This window comes from Papaver somniferum, chromosome 4, assembly GCF_003573695.1.
Source record: "Papaver somniferum cultivar HN1 chromosome 4, ASM357369v1, whole genome shotgun sequence".
Taxonomy (NCBI): Eukaryota; Viridiplantae; Streptophyta; class Magnoliopsida; order Ranunculales; family Papaveraceae; genus Papaver; species Papaver somniferum.
In genome coordinates this window covers 139,813,719-139,828,489 of record NC_039361.1, presented here as the reverse complement: position 1 = coordinate 139,828,489, position 14,771 = coordinate 139,813,719, and the positions used below count along the sequence as shown (strand labels likewise).

The 14,771-nt window shown below is 37.7% G+C and overlaps 1 pseudogene; it reads right to left on the bottom strand.

Annotated features, from left to right (window-relative positions):
* Nucleotides 1-7,224: 7,224 nt before the first annotated feature.
* On the bottom strand, nucleotides 7,225-7,324 carry LOC113276787 (annotated as a pseudogene).
* Nucleotides 7,325-14,771: the final 7,447 nt, after the last annotated feature.

The following is a 14,771-nucleotide window of genomic DNA, read 5'->3' as shown; positions in this document are numbered from 1 at the left end:
TTTGCCAATTGCAACTTTCAAGCAGCAGCTAACTCAATCTTTGGTTTGTGAATCTCAAATGACACTAGGTGCACTCATTTTACATGGAAATTCTTAATCTGTTGGATGGATGAATTAACGGGATGAAGTCGTGATGAAATCGTTGTTGGATATTTTCAATTGTTTAGAAATAACATCCATTGCGCATTTTAATTATCTTTTGGTGGAAAGGGGTAATTAGAAGTTAGCAGCCCTTTAGCAGAGTTGGGGATTGCGCCCCTATACCGAAACAGTATGCATCCATCGAAACCTTAATTTTAAACAGAAATTTAAATTCGGACATACATAATTACCATAATTCTCCGTAGTTATCTGTTAGAGATCAACATGCATTTCCAATATATACAAATCCTCTATAAATACCAATATCGGATACACAAAAAGTTTATAACAATTTTTTTTTAAATATTTTTCTTTTCTCTTGGTGCCATCAATTTTTTTTGTTAGTATGTTCTTGGCCGGAAGGAAGCACTGCCCTTAAACTCGATTACTATGCATCGCGGCTTCATCATAGTTTGAGGATAATAATTTACCGACTTATGACACTTATTACACTGTAAATTTGTTCAGAGGGTTGGATTATTGTCTAAATAATCGAACAATCATGGAAATCAATAATACAATCATTCTCTATTTGTTTTAGAATCCTATTATTGGGACCGTAGGGGCTGCGTTCTTGGGGGCTTAAAATGATAATTAAAATCAAAACGTGGATATGGGGACCTAATATATGTAAAAGTTCAAAAACATCCTCCATATATTTTACTTATTTCTCTTTTGCCCTTATGTTAACTAATTAATGTTATTAAAAACAAAGAAAAAAAACTGAAAATAAAAAATAAATAAAAAACCGTCGGCTCCCTTCTTCTCCTCTCCTCTCCTCTCCTCTTCCGCTTCTTTTTTCCTTTGTTTCTTCTTTTCTATAAAATGATTAATCATCGATAACAAAAAATTCATTGTAGAAAACCATGAAGACAAAGGAAAAACTAGGAAAATCGTCATTGAATATACCTCCTCCAGAATCAGAGAAATCAACTTCATCAAATGAAGATGAAACTGAAGATCAACAACAAGTGATAGAAGGAGATGAACCAGCCGCCGAGACTCTTGATATGACTGCAATAAGGTACGTATTGAAAAACCCACTCTTTATTTAAGCTTTTTTTGATTATTCAGTTGGCTTCGAAAATTTTAGGTCTGAGAAAACAGTTTCTGAAACCGCTTACAGCTGGGAGTTCTTGTTTTCCCAGCTGTAAATTCTAACCGAAACAATTTGTTTACGGCTAGGTTATTCCTAGCCGTATCTTCTTCTATGTTCGAAATTTATTCAACGCTAGTGTTTACGTCTAGGTTTTTCCTATCCGTAACTTTACTTCCTAACCGTAAATGTTTTTTCCTAGCCGTTTTGTATGTGACGGCTTGGTCGATAACTGAAAGTCCCATTCGTATCTTCTACTGTGATGAAAATTAATCCAGCGGTAGTGTTTATGGCTCGAATTTTCCTATCCATAATTTGAATAACTAAGCCGGAAATTTTGTTTCCTAGCCGTTATTGGTCTTACTTCTTGGTCGATTAGTAAATAACCCATCCGTAAATGTCGTTGCATCTGGGACTGTAAATATTTCATGGCCGTGTTTTTTGTCACGGTTTGGTTATGTTTAGATTTCCCAACCGTATCTACTTATTTGCTTTTGTTTTTTTGGTCTTATTTGTCTTTGAACAGAGGAAATGAAAGGAGAAAGAAAATAACACAAGAAGTAACACCTTGTAATGTCCCGACACCGCAACCTCGTCAATTAAAATCATTGGGTGCAAATGCAAGGTGAATGCAAGTGAAGTTTTCATGGGTGAAGGAAGTGAATGTAGAGGAAATGAAGGTGGAGTTTCCACTGATGGAGGAAATGAAGGTGGAGTTTCCACTGATGGAGGAAATGAAGGTGGAGGAAGTACAAATGTGGTTTTTGAACAACCAAATTTATAGATTGTAGAAGAAAACTTGGTCGAAACAAGTGTTGCTGGTGCTGCTATTAATAAGGGTAAAGGCGTGATAGAGGGGGGGAAGAAGGAGAAGTATCCACCAAAATACTCGACAAGAAAAATCGTTGATGTTATACAGTTTTTACCTCTCAATAAGAATGTGCGACCTTGGGGTGAGCCAAAAAATAGATCCATCTTGTTTGGTTACCAGTCATCATGGGCTGCTAGGATATGTGACGCGAAGGTAATAAATCAAATTTAATATATGTTATTTTCATTTTATTATGGATTTTTAATTATAACAACCAAAATTTTATATTCTTTGTAGTTTCCGAATAAAGCGGTCCCTAAGCTAAAGCACCAACAAGGAAAGTTTTGGTCGTTGGATAGAGAGCATCCAGATGTGGTAGCCTTGGTAAAAGCTTCGGGGTTATGATCTTAAATCGAGGCTTTGCAGAAAACCTATGATGATGTGACTATTTTTGGGTTTATAGAAAGATTCTGACCCGAAACCATGATTTTTTTACTCCCGTTCGGCGAGATGACTATGACTCCCGATGATGTAAATCAAATGACCGGTCTGGTTTTGGAAGGAAAAGCTGGGTTCGAGAGTTTCAACAATTCTATTCTTTTTGAAGAGCTTTTTGTCTCGGCGAAAGACTGTCTTAGATGGGACAAACTTGAAGCGGAAGAAGAGTTTGATATAGGTGGCGGAGCCTTGCCTAGAGTTAAAAGGCCATTCACTATACCGGGTGAACGTCCTGGAACAGTTAATATGAGAAGGAAGATTAACATGGTTCGTCTAAGGGAGAAGTCTGGGGATTCTGTCCCCAAGACTGCTAGTGGACATGTGGTGATGGTCGGAGCAAGAGCTAGAAATACAGCTATAGCTTACTTGTTGCACTCTCTTGGCACCGTCTTTTTTCTCGATTTCCCAGGAAATAAGGTAAATGCATGTTATTTGCAGTGGTTGAAAACTCTCAGTATCGATCCGGAAACATACGAGGTACCTAGGTACTCGCGGGGCATCTCCCTCCTTGCTAGTGTGATGGAAAATCTTTGCAAAGCTTCTAGGTGGAACGTAACACAAATTACAAGTTGTGTTGCTCTTACCCAGATATCTTTTTGTTTCCATATAAGAAATTATTTTTTTACTTCTATATTTTGTGCATAATATCTTATTTATAATTTATTTTTTCCCGTAGGCATGGGATTACGACCATTTTAAATGCTTAGGTCCTTCTCGGGATAAGAAATGGGATTTAGAGAAATCTACAAGAAGAACATACCCCTTTCGAGAGACCCAACACAAGGCTAAAGAGATGAAAATGGACGACATGAGGAAAATATTGGATTCTTTGACAATCGATGATGTGTTTTTGATCTTTATTTGAAACTTGATGAGGATGGAGAAGATGAAGTTGGTGAGAGTATTTTCTAATGTGGCGACCTACATATGGCATTTGTTTCATTCAATTGGGTCTGTCATTTTAGATCCTCGTAGAACATTCCGTCAAATTGGTATTGTTCAGAAAATAGTACCTGAAGACTCTCATTTTAGACTGAGAGTAGCCAACTCCCAGTTTAAGGACAAAGATGTCAGATTGACCTATGAACCAGCACCGTCGATCGATCATTGGAATGCTCGTTCCAAAGAAGTAAACCAAATGAATATAAGAGGTCTTGAAGATTCTCATGGCACTTTTGATGTGGATAACAATTGCATGGAATGGTATCAAGAGTGATCTCATCCTTATGTGTAAAATTTGGAACCGGAAGCAAGGAAACACTTCAAGAAGGAAGAGATTTCGAAATCAAGGACATCAAGGGATGATGAAAGTGATTGGAAGGAAATGGTGGTACGTATACTACTAATTATGTTTGTATATGTATATATTTTTTTTATTATCTATAAATAATTACAGTTTACGCATTTGATAAGAAAAAATAGGTGGAATGAGTTAATTGGGTGGTCGAGGACATGACCCGTAATATTAATTCGGGTGAGAATTTAACGGTGATAGACACATTTTTGTGTCCGATTTGTCTCGATTCTATATATTGTTAGGGCTCATTTTTGTACTTATTATGGTGTTTTATTTATTTGTAGGTATTTTTGGCTAATAAATATTTTTGGAAAAAATTGGCTCGAAAAGTTGTCGGAGAGCACCCGGAGGACATTTTCTATTCGGACTCTCACTTTGGATAAGGGGTAACCTAATTACTAAGGGGATCCCATTTCCAGGCAGTTTCTAATCGCACCCCTACTCTGGATAAGGGGCAACCATCTTCAACATTCAAAAAAACAGGATTTTGGCGGGAAAAAGGTGCAATTAAAGAACAGTTTTGGCGATCGTGATTTGGAGGAGTTTGAGGTCGATTAAACCTCTGATTTTCATAGGATAGACTCCTTATGGGTCTAGGAATCTGATATGGGTGTTTAAATCGATTAGACTGGGCTCAATCGACGGATTTTTCTCACAACAGAAAATATGGAATGTCACGTGTGTGCCTGTTTTAGGGAATTTTAGAGAGATTAAAACCCTGTAAACCTTCCCTAAGATTTGTATCTATCTAAGGAAGAGTTTAGAATAAAAAGGAAAGCTCATAAACGCGTAGAAATCCTAAAACAAGAAATTGCCGCAACTTGGCCGTGAAGAGAAGGAAAGAGATTTTGGAAGATTTGGGAGAGATTTAATCGATATTTTTGATGTAAATAGATGTCTTGGGTCATATAGAAGAGGTGTCGAGAGTTTGGGAACCTAAGGAGAGCCAGAAAAGAAGTAATCAGAGCTTTACCAAACTCTGTTTCTGCTGCTGCTGCTGAAGAAGAAGAACGCGAAGAACATTGACGCTCGGTAAACAGTCGCAGAACAGTGTCGTTGTTTAACAGCTGAAGAACATTAAGTTTTTCAGGGAAGTCTTATTTTAGGGTCTTAAAATCAGCGAAAAAGCAACAGTTTTTCTGTGACAGTTCCATTGTAACAGCTGTTTTGCAACACCAATACACTGTTGCAAACAGTCTGTGTTATTACTTTTCACTCTTTTAATCATCTTTTGAGCAACAAACACACATTTTGAGATCATGATTAATATTAGGAGCTAAACCCCATTACTGAGGCGATAGAGGAAGCTATTTTTCCAACAAAAAGTGGTATATTCTATTTTATTTTTTTATTTGCAATAATTATATGATTATTTGCCTTGAACTATTATTGAATATGATTTTTACTTGAGTGATTGTGATCTATTTTGATGGAGTATGTTTAGTTTTAAGACTTTTGATGCTTCATACTTGGTATTTACAATTATTACTTTTGAAAATCTACTTGTTGCAATATTTTAGAATCAAATTAAACAAGAAAATTGCATAAATATAAGTATTGGTTTAATCACTTTGAACTTGGAAAATAGTGGAATCTTAGCCTCAGTATTTCTTTTAGTATTGATATCATCTTTGATTGAGTTTGCTATAATTTTTAGTGAGTTTTCTATTTTAATATTAGAATTTAAGTCTAATTAATATCCTTTACAAGTCTGAGAATCGAACCACTTTTACCACTATCTACAAATCACATCAATTTTTGGCGCCGCCGACGCGGATTTGTTTTTAGGGTTTTAGATTTATTTTATTTTTATTTATTTTTATTATTTTTGTCCTTTTTTATGTTTTTGGGTATTTATCTTGTGTCTACAGGTTCTGGATCATAAAGATAATTGAGCCAAGGAGTTTGGTGATTTTATAAAGACTTGGAGCTAAAGATTAAAGCAAAAAGAATAGAAAATAAGACAATTTTATTTTATACAATTTTAGTTTAGGGTTTGTTTATTTTATTTAAAAAAAAAAACTGTATTAGGGTTTATTATTTTTGTAATTTTTCTTTATTTTTTTGGACTTTTGGACTTTTGGACTTTGGGACATTTTTTTTATTACCCTACGGAAGGGTACTTTAAATATAAACGGTTTGCTGAGAAGGAGGACAATTACGATATTGTCTCTGCACCTTGGGTTCGTACACTAGACATCGGAGTCAGTGGCCCGAGTCGACTACAACCGATTCATCCCCCGTCTAGAACGGGAGGTAAGATTCTAAACACTCGCGAATCCCCTGTCAGTGAGTTACTGGACTCCTTCGTATGCATATATGTGGAGGACTGAATACGGACATTTATTTTTCTAGTAAAGGGCAAGGCCCGGCCAGACAAGATAAGGGTTCGGATTTCATCACCGTTCTCTTCTTGCCCGATTTAGGAACACGTAACCTACGCGAACCTAAGCTTAAAATTTTGACTAGAACGAGACCGATAGGGTAACGAGCTTAACAGGAAAGTCATTCGAAAAATATTGGTTACTCTTTTAAGCATACTTCGAAGTTCTTGACGGTTTCTGTAAGTTGAATGCGTGACTGCTCCGCCTTATAATACCGGTGAGGCCTTGGGTATCAAAGCTCCACCGAGCTTCCCTCGCCTCTATTCAACTTACGTTAACTCAGATTGATTCTAGAGGGATTTGCTTAAATAGTAACGAATTCCCGTTCGAAGGATTAGAAGCTGGTCTAGAAACAATCTAAGTGGAGCCATCATGATTTTTGTTTGCTAGAAATCAATAGGTTTGATTTGGTTGAGTCGGCCTTGATCTGTGTTTGCTTACCCTTCCAATTTAGAAAATTCTATTGTATGCCTGAACGTAAAAGAGACGCACTAGGTAGATTTGTTAAAGAGAAACCTAGTAGTTCGAAGCGTCTCGATTACCTTAATCTAGAAAGTCCGGCTTTTGAAGATTCTGTTTTTGAATTTTTATTTGACTGAGGAGAGAATCCCTTGTGCTCCGATAGCGCCAGAAATGGCAACTTTGAAAGCTTTGTTGAATCCAACTAGGACTACCCGTCCTTCGTGTATTAAGTTAGCTGAAACAGAGGCACCCTATGAACTGAAACCTGGGACCTTACAGATGCTCCCAATCTTTTTAGGGAAAGAAAATGAAAACCCTTATTACCATGTTAGGGATTTTGAGGAAATTTATAGTACTCTAAGAATTAGAGGCTTAGATGATGATGCTTTGAAACTTAGGTTATTCCCATTTTCCCTGAAAGATAAGGCCAAGTCTTGGCTGTATAGTTTGGACTCCGAGTCAATTGAGACATATGAACAACTTACATCTGCCTTTTTCAATAAGTTCTTCCTTAGGCACAAAACATCGTCTATTAGGACGCAAATATGCACATTTTCACAACAAGAGGGAGAATCTTTATATAGGTATTTGGAAAGGTTCAATGATTTATTATCCCAGTGTCCTCATCATGGTTTAGAAAAGGTTAGGCTATTTCAGATCCTTTATGAGGGTTTAGATTATTCCACAACGACCATGGTTGAGTCTCTATGCACTGGTGGATTTGAAAACCAAACTGTTGATGCGGCGATGGAATTTTTTAATGAAATCGCCGAAAAAACCCAGCAATGGGAAAATAGTAGGGCACCCCAGAAAACAATTCTTTTAAGTAGAGGAAACGTTAATAGGGTAGAAGGAGGCTATGAATCAGATGCCAAAATTGCTGCTATAGCAAAAAGGTTAGAAGCCTTAGAAGTGGGCCAGACTAGTGGTAGAGTGGAGCCTTTTTGGGAAGGCCAGAATATTGAAGAGCAGGCCAATGCTCTTTATAATAACACTAGATTTGATAACCGTCAAAAGATTGACCCATATTCAGAAACCTATAATCCTGGTTGGAGAAACCATCCGAACCTTTCGTGGTCTAAGGGCCAAAGTCAAGGTCAGTTTAGTAATTCTAATGCTCCCCCAGGTTTTGGCTATACTAAGAATCCTTCAGGACTAGCTCAGTTTCAGAATCAGTCAGATAAGAAAATCCTAAGTTTAGAGGAATCTCTCGCCTTGTTAACTCAGCAAACTGCAAAATTCCAGTTATCCGTAGAACAGAGTCTACAAGCTAGTAACAGGATAGGACAAGAAAATAGTCAGGCTATTTCCGAGTTAAAAACCCAGGTTGGTCTGATAAGTGATTCTTTGAGAGAAAAGGTAAGTTTCCTAGTCAAACACACCCAACCCTAGAGGAGTTCATGAATTAGGTGCAAAACCATCGAATCAATTGAATGTTGTTAGAACCCTTAGAAGTGGTAGAGTTGTAGACAATAAGGTAACCATGCCCGATAGTGAACATACTGTAGTTCACCCCTCAGGATCTCACCTCTCAGGACCAGTAGCTGAAGAGACTGATAAAGTTTCTGATGATGTGAATTCGGTTCCTGAAAGGTCTGATTTTAGGCCTAGAGCCCCATTTCCTCAGCTATTAGTACCAACAAAGAAGGAATCGAACTTTAATGACATAGTGGAGGTTTTTAAGCAAGTTACCATAAACCTTCCCTTATTAGATGCAATTAGGCAAATTCCTGCTTATGCCAAGTTCCTTAAGGATATGTGTACGCGAAAGCGAAAACTTAGCGTCCATAAGAAAGCCTTTTTAGCTAGTCACGTAAGTTCAATCATTCAGAACACCACAACTCCAAAGTACAAAGACCCAGGTTCTCCTACCATTGCTTGCACAATAGGTAACTTCCGGGTAGAAAAAGCTTTACTTGACTTAGGAGCCAGTGTGAACTTACTGCCATTCCATGTATACTTACAGCTAGGACTTGGTGAAATGAAACCTACTCAGATGACACTGCAGTTAGCTGATAGGTCTGTTAAAATCCCTCGAGGTGTTATCGAGGATGTTCTTATTGAGGTCGACAAGTTTATTTATCCAGTGGATTTCGTGGTCCTAGATACCCAACCTGTCCCTGACCCAGAGAACCAGATACCTGTGATTTTAGGTCGCCCATTTTTAGCTACGTCTAATGCGATCATTAACTGTCGAAATGGTGTGATGAGTTTATCTTTTGGTAATATGACTATGGAGATGAACATTTTTAATGTCAGTAAGCAACCTCATGAGCTAGATGACACATGTGTTGAGGAGGTGAACATGATAGAAGCCTTAGTTCAGGAGTCATTACCAAACATCTTGTCTGAAGACCCATTAGAAAGTTGTCTATCCCATTTTGGTTTAGATTTTGACGACGATAGCACTATTGAACAGGTGAATGCTCTATTAGATTCTACCCCTGTGTTAGACACTGATAGATGGAAAGCTAGGTTCGAACCGTTACCAGTTTCTGAGACTACCCTAATTCCTTCTTTAGAAGAGCCCCCAAAGTTGGACCTTAAACCACTACCCGATACTCTAAAGTATGTTTTTTAGGCCCATCTGAGACTTTACCTGTGATTGTAGCTTCCAATTTGGATAGTGATCAGGAAAGTAGGCTAGTAAATGTACTTCAAGACAATAAGGAAGCTTTAGGGTGGACTATAGCAGACATTAAGGGTATAAGTCCTACTGTGTGTATGCATCAGATTCATTTAGAGGAAGACTCCAAACCTTCTAGGGAGATGCAACGTCGACTGAACCCTAACATGAAAGAGGTAGTTCGAAAAGAGGTGCTTAAGTTGTTAGATGCGGGTATTATTTACCCAATTTCAGACAGTAAGTGGGTCAGCCCTGTTCAGGTTGTCCCCAAGAAATCAGGTATCACTGTAGTCCAGAATGATAATAATGAATTAATCCCAACCCGAGTGACCACGGGATGGCGTGTGTGTATTGACTATAGGAAATTGAACAAGGTCACAAGGAAGGATCACTTTCCCCTTCCTTTTATCGACCAAATGCTAGAGCGATTAGCTGGACATAGTCACTATTGCTTCTTAGATGGCTACTCCGGTTATAATCAGATCGTTATTGCCCCAGAAGACCAAGAGAAAACCACTTTTACCTGTCCCTTTGGTACCTTTGCGTATAGACGCATGCCTTTCGGGCTATGTAATGCCCCTGCAACTTTTCAGCGTTGTATGATGAGCATATTTTCTGATATGGTAGAACGGTTCTTAGAGGTCTTTATGGATGATTTTTCAGTGTTTGGTTCATCTTTCGATGAGTGCTTGCATCATTTGACATTAGTGTTGACTAGGTGTAAGGAAAAAAATTTAGTGCTTAATTGGGAAAAATGCCATTTCATGGTTAAATCAGGAATTGTATTAGGGCACATCGTCTCTTCAAAGGGTATAGAGGTAGACAAAGCCAAAGTTGACCTTATTAAGACTTTACAGGTCCCAAAAACCGTAAAAGATATTAGGTCATTCCTAGGGCATGCATTACCGTCGATTCATTAAGGATTTTAGCTTGATTTCTAGACCTCTTTGCAATTTGCTTGCAAAAGATGTTAAGTTTGTCTTTGATGATGCTTGTTTAGAGGCTTTTGAGAAGCTTAAAACTTTACTCACTACTGCCCCGATAGTCCAGGCACCTAACTGGAACCTACCCTTTGAGATTATGTGTGATTCTTCAGATTATGCTATAGGCGTCGTTTTAGGACAACGAGAAAACAAATTACTTCATGTGATTTATTATGCTAGCAAAACTCTGAATGATGCCCAAATAAACTACACAACTACCGAGAAGGAACTTTTTATCCATCGTGTGTGCCTTGGATAAGTTTAGGTCCTACCTATTAGGTTCTAAGATCATAATCTATACAGATCATGCTGCTTTGAAATGCCTTTTATCTAAGAAGGATACCAAACCTATATTGATTAGATGGATCCTATTGTTATAGGAATTTTCCCCAGACACTAGAGACAAAAAGGGTGCAGAAAATGTAGTAGCAGATCACTTGTCTAGGCTAGTTTTTAGTTCCCCTAGTGATTCCCTTCCTATAAGGGATAGCTTTCCTGATGAACAATTGTTCTCTATTTCCCAATCACCTTGATATGCAAATATAGTGAATTATCTTGTTACTGGTCGAACCCCTCAACATTGGGGTAAGCAAGAACGTTCTAGGTTTTTATCCGAGGTTAAGCATTTCTTTTGGGAAGATCCTTATCTGTTTAAGTATTGTCCGGACCAGATTATTAGGAGATGTGTATCTGAGAGTGACCAGTCTATTATTATCTCCTTTTGTCATGAACATGCATGTGGGGGTCATTTTAGTGCTAAGAAGACTGCTGCTAAGATTTTGCAGTGTGGATTTTACTGGCCTTCGTTGTTTAAAGATTCCCATAGTCATTGTGTTTCTTGTGAGCGTTGCCAGAAGTTAGGAACCATTTCCCGTAGAAATATGATGCCTTTGAACCCTATTTTAGTGATTGAGGTCTTTGATGTGTGGGGCATTGATTTTATGGGTCCATTTCCTATTTCGTTTGGTTATCTTTACATACTTGTCGTTGTAGACTATGTGTCTAAGTGGGTTGAGGCGGTTCCGTGTAGAACGAATGACCACAGGGTCGTAGTCCAGTTTTTGAAAGAGAATATACTTACACGTTTTGGTACGCCGCGAGCTATAATTAGTGATGGAGGTTCACACTTTTGTAATAGACCGTTTTCTCTTTTAATGAAACACTACGGTATTACCCATAAAGTAGAAACCCCATATCACCCTCAGACTAGTGGTCAGGTAGAGGTTTCCAATATGGAAATTAAACGTATTCTAGAGAAAACAGTTAATCCAAATAGGAAAGACTGGTCGTCGAGGCTTACTGATGCCTTATGGGCTTACCGTACTGCGTTTAAGACACCCATTGGAATGTCACCTTATCGTTTAGTGTTTGGCAAGGCATGTCACCTGCCTGTTGAGTTAGAACATCGAGCCTATTGGGCTATTAAGAACTTAAACTTTTCACTTGACAAGGCAGGAGCTCAAAGAAAGCTCCAGCTCAATCAGTTGGACGAGATTCGTAGAGATGCATAAGATAGTGCTAAGGAGTATAAAAACAAAATGAAACTTGTACATGATATTTTACGAAAGTCATTTTCTCCAGGTCAAAAAGTTCTTTTGTATCACACTCGTTTGCATCTATTCCCCGGGAAGTTGCGCTCTCGGTGGACCGGTCCTTTTGTGGTCCGTACTGTTTTTCCTCATGGCGCTATTGAGATTGAGACACCAGATGGTAGTAGTTCTTTGAAGGTTAACGGTCAGCAATTGAATCCCTTTTTAGAGCCTTTTCCTACAGGTGATGTTGAGGAGGTCCCTCGGGAGAACCCTGTTTACCTTGATTGACCATCGAGGCGATTTTGTATGTTGTATAATATTTTTGTAGGTTTTTGGTTACACTTCACCCAGGTACTATCTTTCCGACTTCTCTCTTTACTATTTTCTCATGTTACTTATATTTTTGGTACTGTTCTTTGATTAGAAACATTGAGGACAATGTTAGATTTAAGTTTGGAGGTGGGGTAGAACTTTTTGTTACCTTTTCGTTGCAATAAATAAACTCCAGAGCCTAGAAATTTATCCCTATTAAGGATGGCACTAACCAATCTAAGTAGATGGAAGCATTTTTGTTGTAGGAGTTGAGGAACCAATCTGACTAGATGGCAACATCTAAAGAGTCTATTCATAAAAGCACAGAGCTCAGGTGTTAGAAATAACATGATAGTTTCACCATATCTCCTTGAGTCCTTTTCACTTCTGTTTTATTTTGTTTTGTTTTTAAACTATGTTTCTCTAAGTGATTAGGTGGGGCTCACGATTCAAGTTGTTACCAATGCTAGGGTGAATTAGAGTAATTGAGATACAAAAAAAAAAAAAAAAAAAGACCAGACCATCAGACCAACTGGAATAAATTCAATAAATTCGACCACTGGAACCCTTGTATATGCCAGTTGTGTTGACATAGAGTTAGAATTATCAATCACTGGTTCCCTTGTATATGCCAGTGTGTTGATATTAGTCAGACTAGTATCTCAGTCCATTAGGATAGGTTCATTTTGGCGGAGGCCTTCAGACAGATATGAGAAACACCGTTCACCTAGTAAACATCAAAACCATCTATGTTTTTCTATATCCATCTTCTTGATCTATCCATGTGATTAGTTTTGACTCTGGATATTGATGTCCATAGTGCGACTATCTGAGTAGAGCTCTGTCACTTCATATGAATTTTAGTATGCTTGAGTGCAAACTCGTGTACAACAATTGGAATTTCGCATCAGGGTACTTCCTCTTGTAGTCAATAAGTATGCCAACCAAGGAGATTCTTTAGTGCCTTCCAAGGTTCTGTGTACATAGCTAGGGTCTGGAGTATAAAGGTTTTGTGGGTATACCTCTGGTAATCCCTCCGGAGACAACACTCCGCCACTAGGGACACCTAGGGGTTTTAAGTCTTATTGCATACGCTAAATGCAATCGACGATGCCTGCGACAGTGAGTTAGGATTTTATTTCTATTTTATTTTTGCTCGAGGACTAGCAAATTATAGGTTTGGGGGTATTTGATAGACACATCTTTGTGTCCGATTTGTCTCGATTCTATATATTGTTAGGGCTCATTTTTGTACTTATTATGGTGTTTTATTTATTTGTAGGTATTTTTGGCTAATAAACATTTTTGGAAAAAATTGGCTCGAAAAGTTGTCGGAAAGCACCCGAAGGACATTTGCTATTCGGACTCTCACTTTGGATAAGGGGTAACCTAATTACTAAGGGGCATCACATTTCCAGGTAGTTGCTAATCGCACCCCTATTCTGGATAAGGGGCAACCATCTTCAACATTCAAAAAACAGGATTTTGGCGGGAAAAAAGTGCAGTTAAAGAACAGTTTTGGCAATCGTGATTTTGAGGAGTTTGAGGTCGATTAAACCTCTGATTTTCATAGGATAGACTCCTTATGGGTTTAGGAATCTGATATGGGTGTTTAAATCGATTAGACTGGGCCCAATCGACGGATTTTTCTCACAACAGAAAATATGGAAAGTCACGTGTGTGACCTGTTTTAGGGAATTTTAGAGAGATTAAAACCCTGTAAACCTTCCCAAAGATTTGTATCTATCTACGGAAGAGTTCAGATAAAAAGGAAAGCTCAGAAACGCGTAGAAATCCTAAAATAAGAAATTGCCGCAACTTGGCCGTGAAGAGAAAGAAAGAGATTTTGGAAGATTTGGGAGAGATTTAATCGATATTTTTGATATATATAGATTTCTTGGGTCATATAGAAGAGGTGTCGAGAGTTTGGGAACCTAAGGAGAGCCAGAGAAGAAGAAATCAGAGCTTTACCAAACTCTGTTTCTGCTGCTGCTGAAAAAGAAGAACGCGAAGAACATTGACGCTCGGTAAACAGTTGCAGAACAGTGTCGTTGTTTAACAGCTGAAGAACATTAAGCTGTTCAGGGCAGTCTTATTTTAGGGTCTTAAAATCAGCGACAAAGCAACAGTTTTTTTGTAACAGTTCCATTGTAACAGCTGTTTTGCAACACCAATACACTGTTGCAAACAGTCTGTGTTATTACTTTTCACTCTTTTAATCATCTTTTGAGCAACAAACACACATTTTGAGATCATGATTAATATGAGGAGCTAAACCCCATTGCTGAGGCGATAGAGGAAGCTATTTTTCCAACAAAAAGTGGTATATTCTATTTTATCTTTTTATTTGCTATAATTATATGATTATTTGCCTTGAACTATTATTGAATATGATTTTTACTTGAGTGATTGTGATCTACTTTGATGGAGTATGCTTAGTTTTAAGACTTTTGATGCTTCATACTTGGTATTTACAATTATTACTTTTGAAAATCTACTTGTTGCAATATTTTAGAATCAAATTAAACAAGAAAATTGCATAAATATAAGTATTGGTTTAATCACTTTGAACTTGGAAAATAGTGGAATCTTAGCCTCAGTATTTTTTTTAGTATTGATATCATCTTTG